Here is an 18,288-nt window from a genome sequence, read left to right as displayed (position 1 = left end):
TGATCATCAATGTAACCGTCAACCAGGTGATCATCTATATAACCCTTAACCAAGTGATCATGAGTCTAACCCTGAACCATATGATCATCAATCCAACCCTGAACCATGTGATCATCAATCTAACCGTGAACCAGGTGATAATCAATCTAACCGTGAACCAGGTGATAATCAATGTAACCATGAACCATGTGATCATCAATCCAACCCTTAACCATGTGATCATCAATCTAACCCTGAACCATGTGATCATCAATCCAACCCTGAACAATGTGATCATCAGTCTAACCCTGAACCATGTGATCATTAATCCAACCCTGGACCATGTGATTATCAATCTAACCGTGAACAAGGTGATCATCAATATAACCCTTAAACAGGTGATCATCAGTCTAACCCTGAACCAGGTGATCATCAGTCTAATCCTGAACCATGTGATCATCAATCCAACCCTGAACCATGTGATCATCAATGTAACCGTCAATCAGGTGATCATCAATATAACCCTTAACCAGGTGATCATCAGGCTAACCCTGAACCAGGTGATCATCAGTCTAATCCTGAACCATGTGATCATCAATCCAACCCTGAACCATGTGATCATCAATGTAACCCTTAACCAGGTGATCATGAGTCTAACCCTGAACCATATGATCATCAATCCAACCCTGAACCATGTGAACATCAATGTAACCGTGAACCAGGTGATCATCTATATAACCCTTAACCAGGTGATCATGAGTCTAACCCTGAACCATATGATCATCAATCCAACCCTGAACCATGTGATCATCAATCTAACCGTGAACCAGGTGATAATCAATGTAACCATGAACCATGTGATCATCAATCCAACCCTGAACCATGTGATCATCAATGTAACCGTCAACCAGGTGATCATCAATATAACCCTTAACCAGGTGATGATGAGTCTAACCCTGAACCATATGATCATCAAGCCAACCCTGAACCATGTGATCATCAATGTAACCGTGAACCAGGTGATCATCTATATAACCCTTAACCAGGTGATTCTCAGTCTAATCTTGAACCATATGATCATCAATCCAACCCTGAACCATGTGATCATCAATCTAACCGTGAACCAGGTGATCATCAATATAACCCTTATCCAGGTGATCATCAGTCTAATCCTGAACCATGTGATCATCAGGCAAATCCTGAACAATGTGATCATCAATGTAACCCTGAACCATGTGATCATCAGTCTAACCCTGAACCAGGTGATCATCAGTCCAATCCTGAACCATGTGATCATCATTCAGACCCTGAACCATGTGATCATCAATCTAACCCTGAACCAGGTGATCATCAGTCTAACCCTGAACCATGTGATCATCAATCCAACCCTGAACCATGTGATCATCAAACTAACCCTGAACACTGTGATCATCAGTCTAACCCTGAACCATGTGATCATCAATCCAACCCTGGGCCATGTGATCATCAATCTAAACGTGAACAAGGTGATCATCAATATAACCCTTAAACAGGTGAACACCAGTCTAACCCTGAACCATGTGATCATCAATATAACCCTGAACCATGTGATCATCAATCTAACCGTGAACCAGGTGATCATCAATATAACCCTTAACGACGTGATCATCAGGCTAACCCTGAGCCAGGTGATCATTTGTCTAATCCTGAACCATGTGATCATCAATGTAACCGTCAACCAGGTGATCATCAATATAACCCTTAACCAGGTGATAATGAGTCTAACCCTGAACCATATGATCATCAATCCAACCCTGAACCATGTGATCATCAATCTAACCGTGAACCAGGTGGTCATCTATACAACCCTTAACCAGGTGATCATGAGTCTAACCCTGAACCATATGATCATCAATCCAACCCTGAACCATTTCATCATCAATGTAACCGTCAACCAGGTGATCATGAGTCTAACCCTGAACCATATGATCATCAATGTAACCCTGAACCAGGTGATCATTTGTCTAATCCTGAACCAGGTGATCATCAATGTAACCGTCAACCAGGTGATCATCAATATGACCCTTAACCAGGTGATCATGAGTCTAACCCTGAACCATATGATCATCAATCCAACCCTGAACCATGTGATCATCAATGTAACCGTGAACCAGGTGATCATCTATATAACCCTTAACCAGGTGATCATGAGTCTAACCCTGAACCATATGATCATCAATCCAACCCTGAACCATTTGATCATCATTGTGACCGTCAACCAGGTGATCATGAGTCTAACCCTGAACCATATGATCATCAATCCAACCCTGAACCATGTGATCATCAGGCGAATCCTGAACCATGTGATCATCAATGTAACCCTGAACGATGTGATCATCAATCTAACCGTGAACAAGGTGATCATCAATCTAACCCTGAACCATGTGATCATCAATCTAACCATGAACCAGGTGAATATCAGTCTAACCCTGAACCATGTGATCATCAATCTAACCCTGAACCCTGTGATCATCAGTCTAACCCTGAACCATGTGATCATCAATCCAACCCTGGGCCATGTGATCATCAATCTAAACGTGAACAAGGTGATCATCAATATAACCCTTAAACAGGTGATCATCAGTCTAACCCTGAACCAGGTGATCATCAGTCCAATCCTGAACCATGTCATCATCAATCCAACCCTGAACCATGTGATCATCAATCTAACCGTGAACCAGGTGATCATCAATATAACCCTTAACGACGTGATCATCAGGCTAACCCTGAACCATGTGATCATTCGTCTAATCCTGAACCATGTGATCATCAATTCTAACCGTCAACCAGGTGATCATCAATATAACCCTTAACCAGGTGATCATGAGTCTAACCCTGAACCATATGATCATCAATCCAACCCTGAACCATGTGATCATCAATGTAACCGTGAACCAGGTGATCATCTATATAACCCTTAACCAGGTGATCATGAGTGTAACCCTGAACCATATGATCATCAATCCAACCCTGAACCATTTCATCATCAATGTAACCGTCAACCAGGTGATCATGAGTCTAACCCTGAACCATATGATCATCAATCCAACCCTGAACCAGGTGATCATTTGTCTAATCCTGAACCATGTGATCATCAATGTAACCGTCAACCAGGTGATCATCAATATAACCCTTAACCAGGTGATCATGAGTCTAACCCTGAACCATATGATCATCAATCCAATCCTGAACCATTTGATCATCAATGTAATCGTCAACCAGGTGATCATGAGTCTAACCCTGAACCATATGATCATCAATCCAACCCTGAAACATGTGATCATCAATGTAACCTTGAACCATGTGATCATCAATCTAACCGTGAACAAGGTGGTCATCAATATAACCCTTAAACAGGAGATCATCAGTCTAACCCTGAACCAGGTGATCATCAGACCTATCCTGAACCATGTCATCATCAATCCAAACCTGAACCAGGTGATCATCAATCTAACCGTGAACCAGGTGATCATCAATATAACCCTTAACGAGCTGATCATCAGGCTAACCCTGAACCAGGTGATCATCAGTCTAATCCTGAACCATGTGATCATCAATCCAACCCTGAACCATGTGATCATCAATGTAACCGTGACCCAGGTGATCATCTATATAACCCTTAACCAGGTGATCATGAGTCTAACCCTGAACCATATGATCATCAATCCAACCCTGAACCATTTGATCATCAATGTAACCGTGAACCAGGTGATCATCAATATAACCCTTAACGAAGTGATCATCAGGCTAACCCTGAACCAGGTGATCATCAGTCTAATCCTGAACCATGTGATCATCAATCCAACCCTGAACCATGTGATCATCAATCTAACCGTGAACAAGGTGATCATCAATATAACCCTTAAACAGGTGATCATCAGTCTAACCCTGAACCAGGTGATCATCAGTCCAATCCTGAACCATGTGATCATCATTCAGACCCTGAACCATGTGATCATCAGTCTAACCCTGAACCATGTGATCATCAATCCAACCCTGAACCATGTGATCATCAAACTAACCCTGAACAATGTGATCATCAGGCTAACCCTGAACCAGGTGATCATTTGTCTAATCCTGAATCATGTGATCATCAATCCAACCCTGAACCATGTGATCATCAATGTAACCGTCAACCAGGTGATCATCAATATAACCCTTAACCAGGTGATCATGAGTCTAACCCTGAACCATATGATCATCAATCCAACCCTGAACCATTTGATCATCAATGTAACCGTGAACCAGGTGATCATCAATATAACCCTTAACGAAGTGATCATCAGGCTAACCCTGAACCAGGTGATCATCAATCCAACCCTGAACCATGTGATCATCAATGTAACTGTCAACCAGGTGATCATCAATATAACCCTTAAACAGGTGATCATCAGTCTAACCCTGAACCAGGTGATCATCAGTCTAATCCTGAACCATGTGATCATCAAACTAACCCTGAACAATGTGATCATCACTCTAACCCTGAACCATGTGATCATCAATCCAACCCTGGACCATGTGATCATCAATCTAACCCTGGACCATGTGATCATCAATCTAACCGTGAACAAGGTGATCATCAATATAACCCTTAAACAGGTGATCATCAATCCAACCCTGAACCATGTGATCATCAAACTAACCCTGAACAATGTGATCATCACTCTAACCCTGAACCATGTGATCATCAATCCAACCCTGGACCATGTGATCATCAAGCCAACCCTGAACCATGTGATCATCAATGTAACCGTCAACCAGGTGATCATCAATATAACCCTTAACCAGGTGATCATGAGTCTAACCCTGAACCATATGATCATCAATCCAACCCTGAACCATGTGATCATCAATGTAACCGTGACCCAGGTGATCATCTATATAACCCTTAACCAGGTGATCACGAGTCTAACCCTGAACCATATGATCATCAATCCAACCCTGAACCATTTGATCATCAATGTAACCGTGAACCAGTGATCATCAATATAACCCTTAACGAAGTGATCATCAGGCTAACCCTGAACCAGGTGATCATCAGTCTAATCCTGAACCATGTGATCATCAATCCAACCCTGAACCATGTGATCATCAATGTAACCGTGAACCAGGTGATCATCAATATAACCCTTAAACAGGTGATCATGAGTCTAACCCTGAACCATATGATCATCAATCCAACCCTGAAACATTTCATCATCAATGTAACCGTCAACCAGGTGATCATGAGTCTAACCCTGAACCATATGATCATCAATCCAACCCTGAACCATGTGATCATCAATGTAACCCTGAACCAGGTGATCATTTGTCTAATCCTGAACCATGTGATCATCAATGTAACCGTCAACCAGGTGATCATCAATATGACCCTTAACCAGGTGATCATGAGTCTAACCCTGAACCATATGATCATCAATCCAACCCTGAACCATGTGATCATCAATGTAACCGTGAACCAGTGAATCATCTATATAACCCTTAACCAGGTGATCATGAGTCTAACCCTGAACCATATGATCATCAATCCAACCCTGAACCATTTGATCATCAATGTAACCGTCAACCAGGTGATCATGAGTCTAACCCTGAACCATATGATCATCAATCCAACCCTGAACCATTTGATCATCAATGTAACCGTCAACCAGGTGATCATCAGGCGAATCCTGAACCATGTGATCATCAATGTAACCCTGAACCATGTCATCATCAATCTAACCGTGAACAAGGTGATCATCAATCTAACCCTGAACCATGTGATCATCAATCTAACCATGAACCAGGTGAACATCAGTCTAACCCTGAACCATGTGATCATCAATCTAACCCTGAACCCTGTGATCATCAGTCTAACCCTGAACCATGTGATCATCAATCCAACCCTGGGCCATGTGATCATCAATCTAAACGTGAACAAGGTGATCATCAATATAACCCTTAAACAGGTGATCATCAGTCTAACCCTGAACCAGGTGATCATCAGTCCAATCCTGAACCATGTCATCATCAATCCAACCCTGAACCATGTGATCATCAATCTAACCGTGAACCAGGTGATCATCAATATAACCCTTAACGACGTGATCATCAGGCTAACCCTGAACCAGGTGATCATTCGTCTAATCCTGAACCATTTCATCATCAATGTAACCGTCAACCAGGTGATCATGAGTCTAACCCTGAACCATATGATCATCAATCCAACCCTGAACCATGTGATCATCAATGTAACCCTGAACCATGTGATCATTTGTCTAATCCTGAACCATGTGATCATCAATGTAACCGTCAACCAGGTGATCATCAATAAAACCCTTAACCAGGTGATCATGAGTCTAACCCTGAACCATATGATCATCAATCCAACCCTGAACCATGTGATCATCAATGTAACCGTGAACCAGGTGATCATCTATATAACCCTTAACCAGGTGATCATGAGTCTAACCCTGAACCATATGATCATCAATCCAACCCTGAACCATTTGATCATCAATGTAACCGTCAACCAGGTGATCATGAGTCTAACCCTGAACCATATGATCATCAATCCAACCCTGAACCATGTGATCATCAGGCGAATCCTGAACCATGTGATCATCAATGTAACCTTGAACCATGTGATCATCAATCTAACCGTGAACAAGGTGATCATCAATATAACCCTTAAACAGGAGATCAACAGTCTAACCCTGAACCAGGTGATCATCAGACCTATCCTGAACCATGTCATCATCAATCCAACCCTGAACCAGGTGATCATCAATCTAACCGTGAACCAGGTGATCATCAATATAACCCTTAACGAGGTGATCATCAGGCTAACCCTGAACCAGGTGATCATCAGTCTAATCCTGAACCATGTGATCATCAATCCAACCCTGAACCATGTGATCATCAATGTAACCGTGACCCAGGTGATCATCTATATAACCCTTAACGAAGTGATCATCAGGCTAACCCTGAACCAGGTGATCATCAGTCTAATCCTGAACCATGTGATCATCAATCCAACCCTGAACCATGTGATCATCAATCTAACCGTGAACCAGGTGATCATCAATATAACCCTTAACCAGGTGATCATCAGTCTAATCCTGAACCATGTGATCATCAGGCAAATCCTGAACCATGTGATCATCAATGTAACCCTGAACCATGTGATCATCAATCTAACCGTGAACAAGGTGATCATCAATATAACCCTTAAACAGGTGATCATCAGTCTAACCCTGAACCAGGTGATCATCAGTCAAATCCTGAACCATGTGATCATCATTCAGACCCTGAACCATGTGATCATCAGTCTAACCCTGAACCATGTGATCATCAGTCTAACCCTGAACCATGTGATCATCAATCCAACCCTGGACCATGTGATCATCAATCTAACCGTGAACCATGTGATCATCAATGTAACCGTGAACCAGGTGATCATCTATATAACCCTTAACCAAGTGATCATGAGTCTAACCCTGAACCATATGATCATCAATCCAACCCTGAACCATGTGATCATCAATCTAACCGTGAACCAGGTGATAATCAATCTAACCGTGAACCAGGTGATAATCAATGTAACCATGAACCATGTGATCATCAATCCAACCCTTAACCATGTGATCATCAATCTAACCCTGAACCATGTGATCATCAATCCAACCCTGAACAATGTGATCATCAGTCTAACCCTGAACCATGTGATCATTAATCCAACCCTGGACCATGTGATTATCAATCTAACCGTGAACAAGGTGATCATCAATATAACCCTTAAACAGGTGATCATCAGTCTAACCCTGAACCAGGTGATCATCAGTCTAATCCTGAACCATGTGATCATCAATCCAACCCTCAACCATGTGATCATCAATGTAACCGTCAATCAGGTGATCATCAATATAACCCTTAACCAGGTGATCATCAATGTAACCCTGAACCAGGTGATCATTTGTCTAATCCTGAACCATGTGATCATCAATGTAACCGTCAACCAGGTGATCATCAATATAACCCTTAACCAGGTGATCATGAGTCTAACCCTGAACCATATGATCATCAATCCAACCCTGAACCATTTGATCATCAATGTAACCGTCAACCAGGTGATCATGAGTCTAACCCTGAACCATATGATCATCAATCCAACCCTGAACCATGTGATCATCAATGTAACCTTGAACCATGTGATCATCAATCTAACCGTGAACAAGGTGATCATCAATATAACCCTTAAACAGGAGATCATCAGTCTAACCCTGAACCAGGTGATCATCAGACCTATCCTGAACCATGTCATCATCAATCCAACCCTGAACCAGGTGATCATCAATCTAACCGTGAACCAGGTGATCATCAATATAACCCTTAACGAGGTGATCATCAGGCTAACCCTGAACCAGGTGATCATCAGTCTAATCCTGAACCATGTGATCATCAATCCAACCCTGAACCATGTGATCATCAATGTAACCGTGAACCAGGTGATCATCTATATAACCCTTAACCAGGTGATCATGAGTCTAACCCTGAACCATATGATCATCAATCCAACCCTGAACCATTTGATCATCAATGTAACCGTGAACAAGGTGATCATCAATATAACCCTTAAACAGGTGATCATCAGTCTAACCCTGAACCAGGTGATCATCAGTCCAATCCTGAACCATGTGATCATCATTCAGACCCTGAACCATGTGATCATCAGTCTAACCCTGAACCATGTGATCATCAATCCAACCCTGAACCATGTGATCATCAAACTAACCCTGAACAATGTGATCATTTGTCTAATCCTGAATCATGTGATCATCAATCCAACCCTGAACCATGTGATCATCAATGTAACCGTCAACCAGGTGATCATCAATATAACCCTTAACCAGGTGATCATGAGTCTAACCCTGAACTATATGATCATCAATCCAACCCTGAACCATGTGATCATCAATGTAACCGTGACCCAGGTGATCATCTATATAACCCTTAACCAGGTGATCATGAGTCTAACCCTGAACCATATGATCATCAATCCAACCCTGAACCATTTGATCATCAATGTAACCGTGAACCAGGTGATCATCAATATAACCCTTAACGAAGTGATCATCAGGCTAACCCTGAACCAGGTGATCATCAATCCAACCCTGAACCATGTGATCATCAATGTAACCGTCAACCAGGTGATCATCAATATAACCCTTAAAAGGTGATCATCAGTCTAACCCTGAACCAGGTGATCATCAGTCTAATCCTGAACCATGTGATCATCAAACTAACCCTGAACAATGTGATCATCACTCTAACCCTGAACCATGTGATCATCAATCCAACCCTGGACCATGTGATCATCAATCTAACCCTGGACCATGTGATCATCAATCTAACCGTGAACAAGGTGATCATCAATATAACCCTTAAACAGGTGATCATCAATCCAACCCTGAACCATGTGATCATCAAACTAACCCTGAACAATGTGATCATCACTCTAACCCTGAACCATGTGATCATCAATCCAACCCTGGACCATGTGATCATCAATCCAACCCTGAACCATGTGATCATCAATGTAACCGTCAACCAGGTGATCATCAATATAACCCTTAACCAGGTGATCATGAGTCTAACCCTGAACCATATGATCATCAATCCAACCCTGAACCATGTGATCATCAATGTAACCGTGACCCAGGTGATCATCTATATAACCCTTAACCAGGTGATCATGAGTCTAACCCTGAACCATATGATCATCAATCCAACCCTGAACTATTTGATCATCAATGTAACCGTGAACCAGGTGATCATCAATATAACCCTTAACGAAGTGATCATCAGGCTAACCCTGAACCAGGTGATCATCAGTGTAATCCTGAACCATGTGATCATCAATCCAACCCTGAACCATGTGATCATCAATGTAACCGTGAACCAGGTGATCATCAATATAACCCTTAAACAGGTGATCATGAGTCTAACCCTGAACCATATGATCATCAATCCAACCCTGAACCATTTCATCATCAATGTAACCGTCAACCAGGTAATCATGAGTCTAACCCTGAACCATATGATCATCAATCCAACCCTGAACCATGTGATCATCAATGTAACCCTGAACCAGGTGATCATTTGTCTAATCCTGAACCATGTGATCATCAATGTAACCGTCAACCAGGTGATCATCAATATGTCCCTTAACCAGGTGATCATGAGTTTAACCCTGAACCATATGATCTTCAATCCAACCCTGAACCATGTGATCATCAATGTAACCGTGAACCAGTGAATCATCTATATAACCCTTAACCAGGTGATCATGAGTCTAACCCTGAACCATATGATCATCAATCCAACCCTGAACCATTTGATCATCAATGTAACCGTCAACCAGGTGATCATGAGTCTAACCCTGAACCATATGATCTTCAATCCAACCCTGAACCATGTGATCATCAGGCGAATCCTGAACCATGTGATCATCAATGTAACCCTGAACCATGTGATCATCAATCTAACCGTGAACAAAGTGATCATCAATCTAACCCTGAACCATGTGATCATCAATCTAACCATGAACCAGGTGTACATCAGTCTAACCCTGAACCATGTGATCATCAATCTAACCGTGAACCAGGTGATCATCAATATAACCCTTAACGAGGTGATCATCAGGCTAACCCTGAACCAGGTGATCATCAGTCTAATCCTGAACCATGTGATCATCAATCCAACCCTGAACCATGTGATCATCAATGTAACCGTGAACCAGGTGATCATCTATATAACCCTTAACCAGGTGATCATGAGTCTAACCCTGAACCATATGATCATCAATCCAACCCTGAACCATTTGATCATCAATGTAACCGTGAACAAGGTGATCATCAATATAACCCTTAAACAGGTGATCATCAGTCTAACCCTGAACCAGGTGATCATCAGTCCAATCCTGAACCATGTGATCATCATTCAGACCCTGAACCATGTGATCATCAGTCTAACCCTGAACCATGTGATCATCAATCCAACCCTGAACCATGTGATCATCAAACTAACCCTGAACAATGTGATCATTTGTCTAATCCTGAATCATGTGATCATCAATCCAACCCTGAACCATGTGATCATCAATGTAACCGTCAACCAGGTGATCATCAATATAACCCTTAACCAGGTGATCATGAGTCTAACCCTGAACTATATGATCATCAATCCAACCCTGAACCATGTGATCATCAATGTAACCGTGACCCAGGTGATCATCTATATAACCCTTAACCAGGTGATCATGAGTCTAACCCTGAACCATATGATCATCAATCCAACCCTGAACCATTTGATCATCAATGTAACCGTGAACCAGGTGATCATCAATATAACCCTTAACGAAGTGATCATCAGGCTAACCCTGAACCAGGTGATCATCAATCCAACCCTGAACCATGTGATCATCAATGTAACCGTCAACCAGGTGATCATCAATATAACCCTTAAAAGGTGATCATCAGTCTAACCCTGAACCAGGTGATCATCAGTCTAATCCTGAACCATGTGATCATCAAACTAACCCTGAACAATGTGATCATCACTCTAACCCTGAACCATGTGATCATCAATCCAACCCTGGACCATGTGATCATCAATCTAACCCTGGACCATGTGATCATCAATCTAACCGTGAACAAGGTGATCATCAATATAACCCTTAAACAGGTGATCATCAATCCAACCCTGAACCATGTGATCATCAAACTAACCCTGAACAATGTGATCATCACTCTAACCCTGAACCATGTGATCATCAATCCAACCCTGGACCATGTGATCATCAATCCAACCCTGAACCATGTGATCATCAATGTAACCGTCAACCAGGTGATCATCAATATAACCCTTAACCAGGTGATCATGAGTCTAACCCTGAACCATATGATCATCAATCCAACCCTGAACCATGTGATCATCAATGTAACCGTGACCCAGGTGATCATCTATATAACCCTTAACCAGGTGATCATGAGTCTAACCCTGAACCATATGATCATCAATCCAACCCTGAACTATTTGATCATCAATGTAACCGTGAACCAGGTGATCATCAATATAACCCTTAACGAAGTGATCATCAGGCTAACCCTGAACCAGGTGATCATCAGTCTAATCCTGAACCATGTGATCATCAATCCAACCCTGAACCATGTGATCATCAATGTAACCGTGAACCAGGTGATCATCAATATAACCCTTAAACAGGTGATCATGAGTCTAACCCTGAACCATATGATCATCAATCCAACCCTGAACCATTTCATCATCAATGTAACCGTCAACCAGGTGATCATGAGTCTAACCCTGAACCATATGATCATCAATCCAACCCTGAACCATGTGATCATCAAACTAACCCTGAACAATGTGATCATTTGTCTAATCCTGAATCATGTGATCATCAATCCAACCCTGAACCATGTGATCATCAATGTAACCGTCAACCAGGTGATCATCAATATAACCCTTAACCAGGTGATTATGAGTCTAACCCTGAACTATATGATCATCAATCCAACCCTGAACCATGTGATCATCAATGTAACCGTGACCCAGGTGATCATCTATATAACCCTTAACCAGGTGATCATGAGTCTAACCCTGAACCATATGATCATCAATCCAACCCTGAACCATTTGATCATCAATGTAACCGTGAACCAGGTGATCATCAATATAACCCTTAACGAAGTGATCATCAGGCTAACCCTGAACCAGGTGATCATCAATCCAACCCTGAACCATGTGATCATCAATGTAACCGTCAACCAGGTGATCATCAATATAACCCTTAAAAGGTGATCATCAGTCTAACCCTGAACCAGGTGATCATCAGTCTAATCCTGAACCATGTGATCATCAAACTAACCCTGAACAATGTGATCATCACTCTAACCCTGAACCATGTGATCATCAATCCAACCCTGGACCATGTGATCATCAATCTAACCCTGGACCATGTGATCATCAATCTAACCGTGAACAAGGTGATCATCAATATAACCCTTAAACAGGTGATCATCAATCCAACCCTGAACCATGTGATCATCAAACTAACCCTGAACAATGTGATCATCACTCTAACCCTGAACCATGTGATCATCAATCCAACCCTGGACCATGTGATCATCAATCCAACCCTGAACCATGTGATCATCAATGTAACCGTCAACCAGGTGATCATCAATATAACCCTTAACCAGGTGATCATGAGTCTAACCCTGAACCATATGATCATCAATCCAACCCTGAACCATGTGATCATCAATGTAACCGTGACCCAGGTGATCATCTATATAACCCTTAACCAGGTGATCATGAGTCTAACCCTGAACCATATGATCATCAATCCAACCCTGAACTATTTGATCATCAATGTAACCGTGAACCAGGTGATCATCAATATAACCCTTAACGAAGTGATCATCAGGCTAACCCTGAACCAGGTGATCATCAGTCTAATCCTGAACCATGTGATCATCAATCCAACCCTGAACCATGTGATCATCAATGTAACCCTGAACCAGGTGATCATTTGTCTAATCCTGAACCATGTGATCATCAATGTAACCGTGAACCAGTGAATCATCTATATAACCCTTAACCAGGTGATCATGAGTCTAACCCTGAACCATATGATCATCAATCCAACCCTGAACCATTTGATCATCAATGTAACCGTCAACCAGGTGATCATGAGTCTAACCCTGAACCATATGATCTTCAATCCAACCCGAACCATGTGATCATCAGGCGAATCCTGAACCATGTGATCATCAATGTAACCCTGAACCATGTGATCATCAATCTAACCGTGAACAAGGTGATCATCAATCTAACCCTGAACCATGTGATCATCAATCTAACCATGAACCAGGTGTACATCAGTCTAACCCTGAACCATGTGATCATCAATCTAACCCTGAACCCTGTGATCATCAGTCTAACCCTGAACCATGTGATCATCAATCCAACCCTGGGCCATGTGATCATCAATCTAAACGTGAACAAGGTGATCATCAATATAACCCTTAAACAGGTGATCATCAGTCTAACCCTGAACCAGGTGATCATCAGTCCAATCCTGAACCATGTCATCATCAATCCAACCCTGAACCATGTGATCATCAATCTAACCGTGAACCAGGTGATCATCAATATAACCCTTAACGACGTGATCATCAGGCTAACCCTGAACCAGGTGATCATTCGTCTAATCCTGAACCATTTCATCATCAATGTAACCGTCAACCAGGTGATCATGAGTCTAACCCTGAACCATATGATCATCAATCCAACCCTGAACCATGTGATCATCAATGTAACCCTGAACCAGGTGATCATTTGTCTAATCCTGAACCATGTGATCATCAATGTAACCGTCAACCAGGTGATCATCAATAAAACCCTTAACCAGGTGATCATGAGTCTAACCCTGAACCATATGATCATCAATCCAACCCTGAACCATGTGATCATCAATGTAACCGTGAACCAGGTGATCATCTATATAACCCTTAACCAGGTGATCATGAGTCTAACCCTGAACCATATGATCATCAATCCAACCCTGAACCATTTGATCATCAATGTAACCGTCAACCAGGTGATCATGAGTCTAACCCTGAACCATATGATCATCAATCCAACCCTGAACCATGTGATCATCAGGCGAATCCTGAACCATGTGATCATCAATGTAACCTTGTACCATGTGATCATCAATCTAAACGTGAACAAGGTGATCATCAATATAACCCTTAAACAGGAGATCAACAGTCTAACCCTGAACCAGGTGATCATCAGACCTATCCTGAACCATGTCATCATCAATCCAACCCTGAACCAGGTGATCATCAATCTAACCGTGAACCAGGTGATCATCAATATAACCCTTAACGAGGTGATCATCAGGCTAACCCTGAACCAGGTGATCATCAGTCTAATCCTGAACCATGTGATCATCAATCCAACCCTGAACCATGTGATCATCAATGTAACCGTGACCCAGGTGATCATCTATATAACCCTTAACGAAGTGATCATCAGGCTAACCCTGAACCAGGTGATCATCAGTCTAATCCTGAACCATGTGATCATCAATCCAACCCTGAACCATGTGATCATCAATCTAACCGTGAACCAGGTGATCATCAATATAACCCTTAACCAGGTGATCATCAGTCTAATCCTGAACCATGTGATCATCAGGCAAATCCTGAACCATGTGATCATCAATGTAACCCTGAACCATGTGATCATCAATCTAACCGTGAACAAGGTGATCATCAATATAACCCTTAAACAGGTGATCATCAGTCTAACCCTGAACCAGGTGATCATCAGTCCAATCCTGAACCATGTGATCATCATTCAGACCCTGAACCATGTGATCATCAGTCTAACCCTGAACCATGTGATCATCAGTCTAACCCTGAACCATGTGATCACCAATCCAACCCTGGACCATGTGATCATCAATCTAACCGTGAACAAGGTGATCATCAATATAACCCTTAAACAGGTGATCATCAATATAACCCTTAACGAAGTGATCATCAGGCTAACCCTGAACCAGGTGATCATTTGTCTAATCCTGAACCATGTGATCATCAATCCAACCCTGAACCATGTGATCATCAATGTAACCGTCAACCAGGTGATCATCAGTCTAACCCTGAACCATATGATCATCAATCCAACCCTGAACCATGTGATCATCAATGTAACCGTGACCCAGGTGATCATCTATATAACCCTTAACCAGGTGATCATGAGTCTAACCCTGAACCATATGATCATCAATCCAACCCTGAACCATTTGATCATCAATGTAACCGTGAACCAGGTGATCATCAATATAACCCTTAACGAAGTGATCATCAGGCTAACCCTGAACCAGGTGATCATCAGTCTAATCCTGAACCATGTGATCATCAATCCAACCCTGAACCATGTGATCATCAATGTAACCGTGAACCAGGTGATCATCAATATAACCCTTAAAGAAGTGATCATCAGTCTAATCCTGAACCATGTGATCATCAATCCAACCCTGAACCATGTGATCATCAATGTAACCGTCAACCAGGTGATCATGAGTCTAACCCTGAACCATATGATCATCAATCCAACCCTGAACCATGTGATCATCAGGCAAATCCTGAACCATGTGATGATCAATGTAACCCTGAACCATGTGATCATCAATCTAACCGTGAACAAGGTGATCATCAATATAACCCTTAAACAGGAGATCATCAGTCTAACCCTGAACCAGGTGATCATCAGTCCAATCCTGAACCATGTGATCATCAATCCAACCCTGAACCATGTGATCATCAATCTAACCGTGAACCAGGTGATCATCAATATAACCCTTAACGAGGTGATCATCAGGCTAACCCTGAACCAGGTGATCATCAGTCTAATCCTGAACCATGTGATCATCAATCCAACCCTGAACCATGTGATCATCAATGTAACCCTTAACCAGGTGATCATGAGTCTAACCCTGAACCATATGATCATCAATCCAACCATGAACCATTTGATCATCAATGTAACCGTCAATCAGGTGATCATGAGTCTAACCCTGAACCATATGATCATCAATCGAACCCTGAACCATGTGATCATCAGGCGAATCCTGAACCATGTGATCATCAATGTAACCCTGAACCATGTGATCATCAATCTAACCGTGAACAAGGTGATCATCAATCTAACCCTGAACCATGTGATCATCAATCTAACCATGAACCAGGTGAACATCAGTCTAACCCTGAACCATGTGATCATCAATCTAACCCTGAACCCTGTGATCATCAGTCTAACCCTGAACCATGTGATCATCAATCCAACCCTGGGCCATGTGATCATCAATCTAAACCTGAACAAGGTGATCATCAATATAACCCTTAAACAGGTGATCATCAATCTAACCCTGAACCAGGTGATCATCAGTCCAATCCTGAACCATGTCATCATCAATCCAACCCTGAACCATGTGATCATCAATCTAACCGTGAACCAGGTGATCATAAATATAACCCTTAACGACGTGATCATCAGGCTAACCCTGAACCAGGTGATCATTCGTCTAATCCTGAACCATTTCATCATCAATGTAACCGTCAACCAGGTGATCATGAGTCTAACCCTGAACCATATGATCATCAATCCAACCCTGAACCATGTGATCATCAATGTAACCCTGAACCAGGTGATCATTTGTCTAATCCTGAACCATGTGATCATCAATGTAACCGTCAACCAGGTGATCATCAATAAAACCCTAAACCAGGTGATCATGAGTCTAACCCTGAACCATATGATCATCAATCCAACCCTGAACCATGTGATCATCAATGTAACCGTGAACCAGGTGATCATCTATATAACCCTTAACCAGGTGATCATGAGTCTAACCCTGAACCATATGATCATCAATCCAATCCTGAACCATGTGATCATCAATCCAACCCTGAACCAGGTGATCATCAATCTAACCGTGAACCAGGTGATCATCAATATAACCCTTAACGAAGTGATCATCAGTCTAACCCTGAACCAGGTGATCATCAGTCTAATCCTGAACCATGTGATCATCAATCCAACCCTGAACCATGTGATCATCAATCTAACCGTGAACCAGGTGATCATCAATATAACCCTTAACCAGGTGATCATCAGTCTAATCCTGAACCATGTGATCATCAGGCAAATCCTGAACAATGTGATCATCAATGTAACCCTGAACCATGTGATCATCAATCTAACCGTGAACAAGGTGATCATCAATATAACCCTTAAACAGGTGATCATCAGTCTAACCCTGAACCAGGTGATCATCAGTCCAATCCTGAACCATGTGATCATCAGTCAGACCCTGAACAATGTGATCATCATTCAGACCCTGAACAATGTGATCATCAGTCTAACCCTGAACCATGTGATCATCAGTCTAACCCTGAACCATGTGATCATCAATCCAACCCTGGACCATGTGATCATCAATCTAACCGTGAACAAGGTGATCATCAATATAACCCTTAAACAGGTGATCATCAATATAACCCTTAACGAAGTGATCATCAGGCTAACCCTGAACCAGGTGATCATTTGTCTAATCCTGAACCATGTGATCATCAATCCAACCCTGAACCATGTGATCATCAATGTAACCGTCAACCAGGTGATCATCAATAT

Source organism: Antennarius striatus, chromosome 3, assembly GCF_040054535.1.
Source record: "Antennarius striatus isolate MH-2024 chromosome 3, ASM4005453v1, whole genome shotgun sequence".
NCBI classification, from domain to species: Eukaryota; Metazoa; Chordata; class Actinopteri; order Lophiiformes; family Antennariidae; genus Antennarius; species Antennarius striatus.
Note: the sequence above shows the minus strand (reverse complement) of the source record.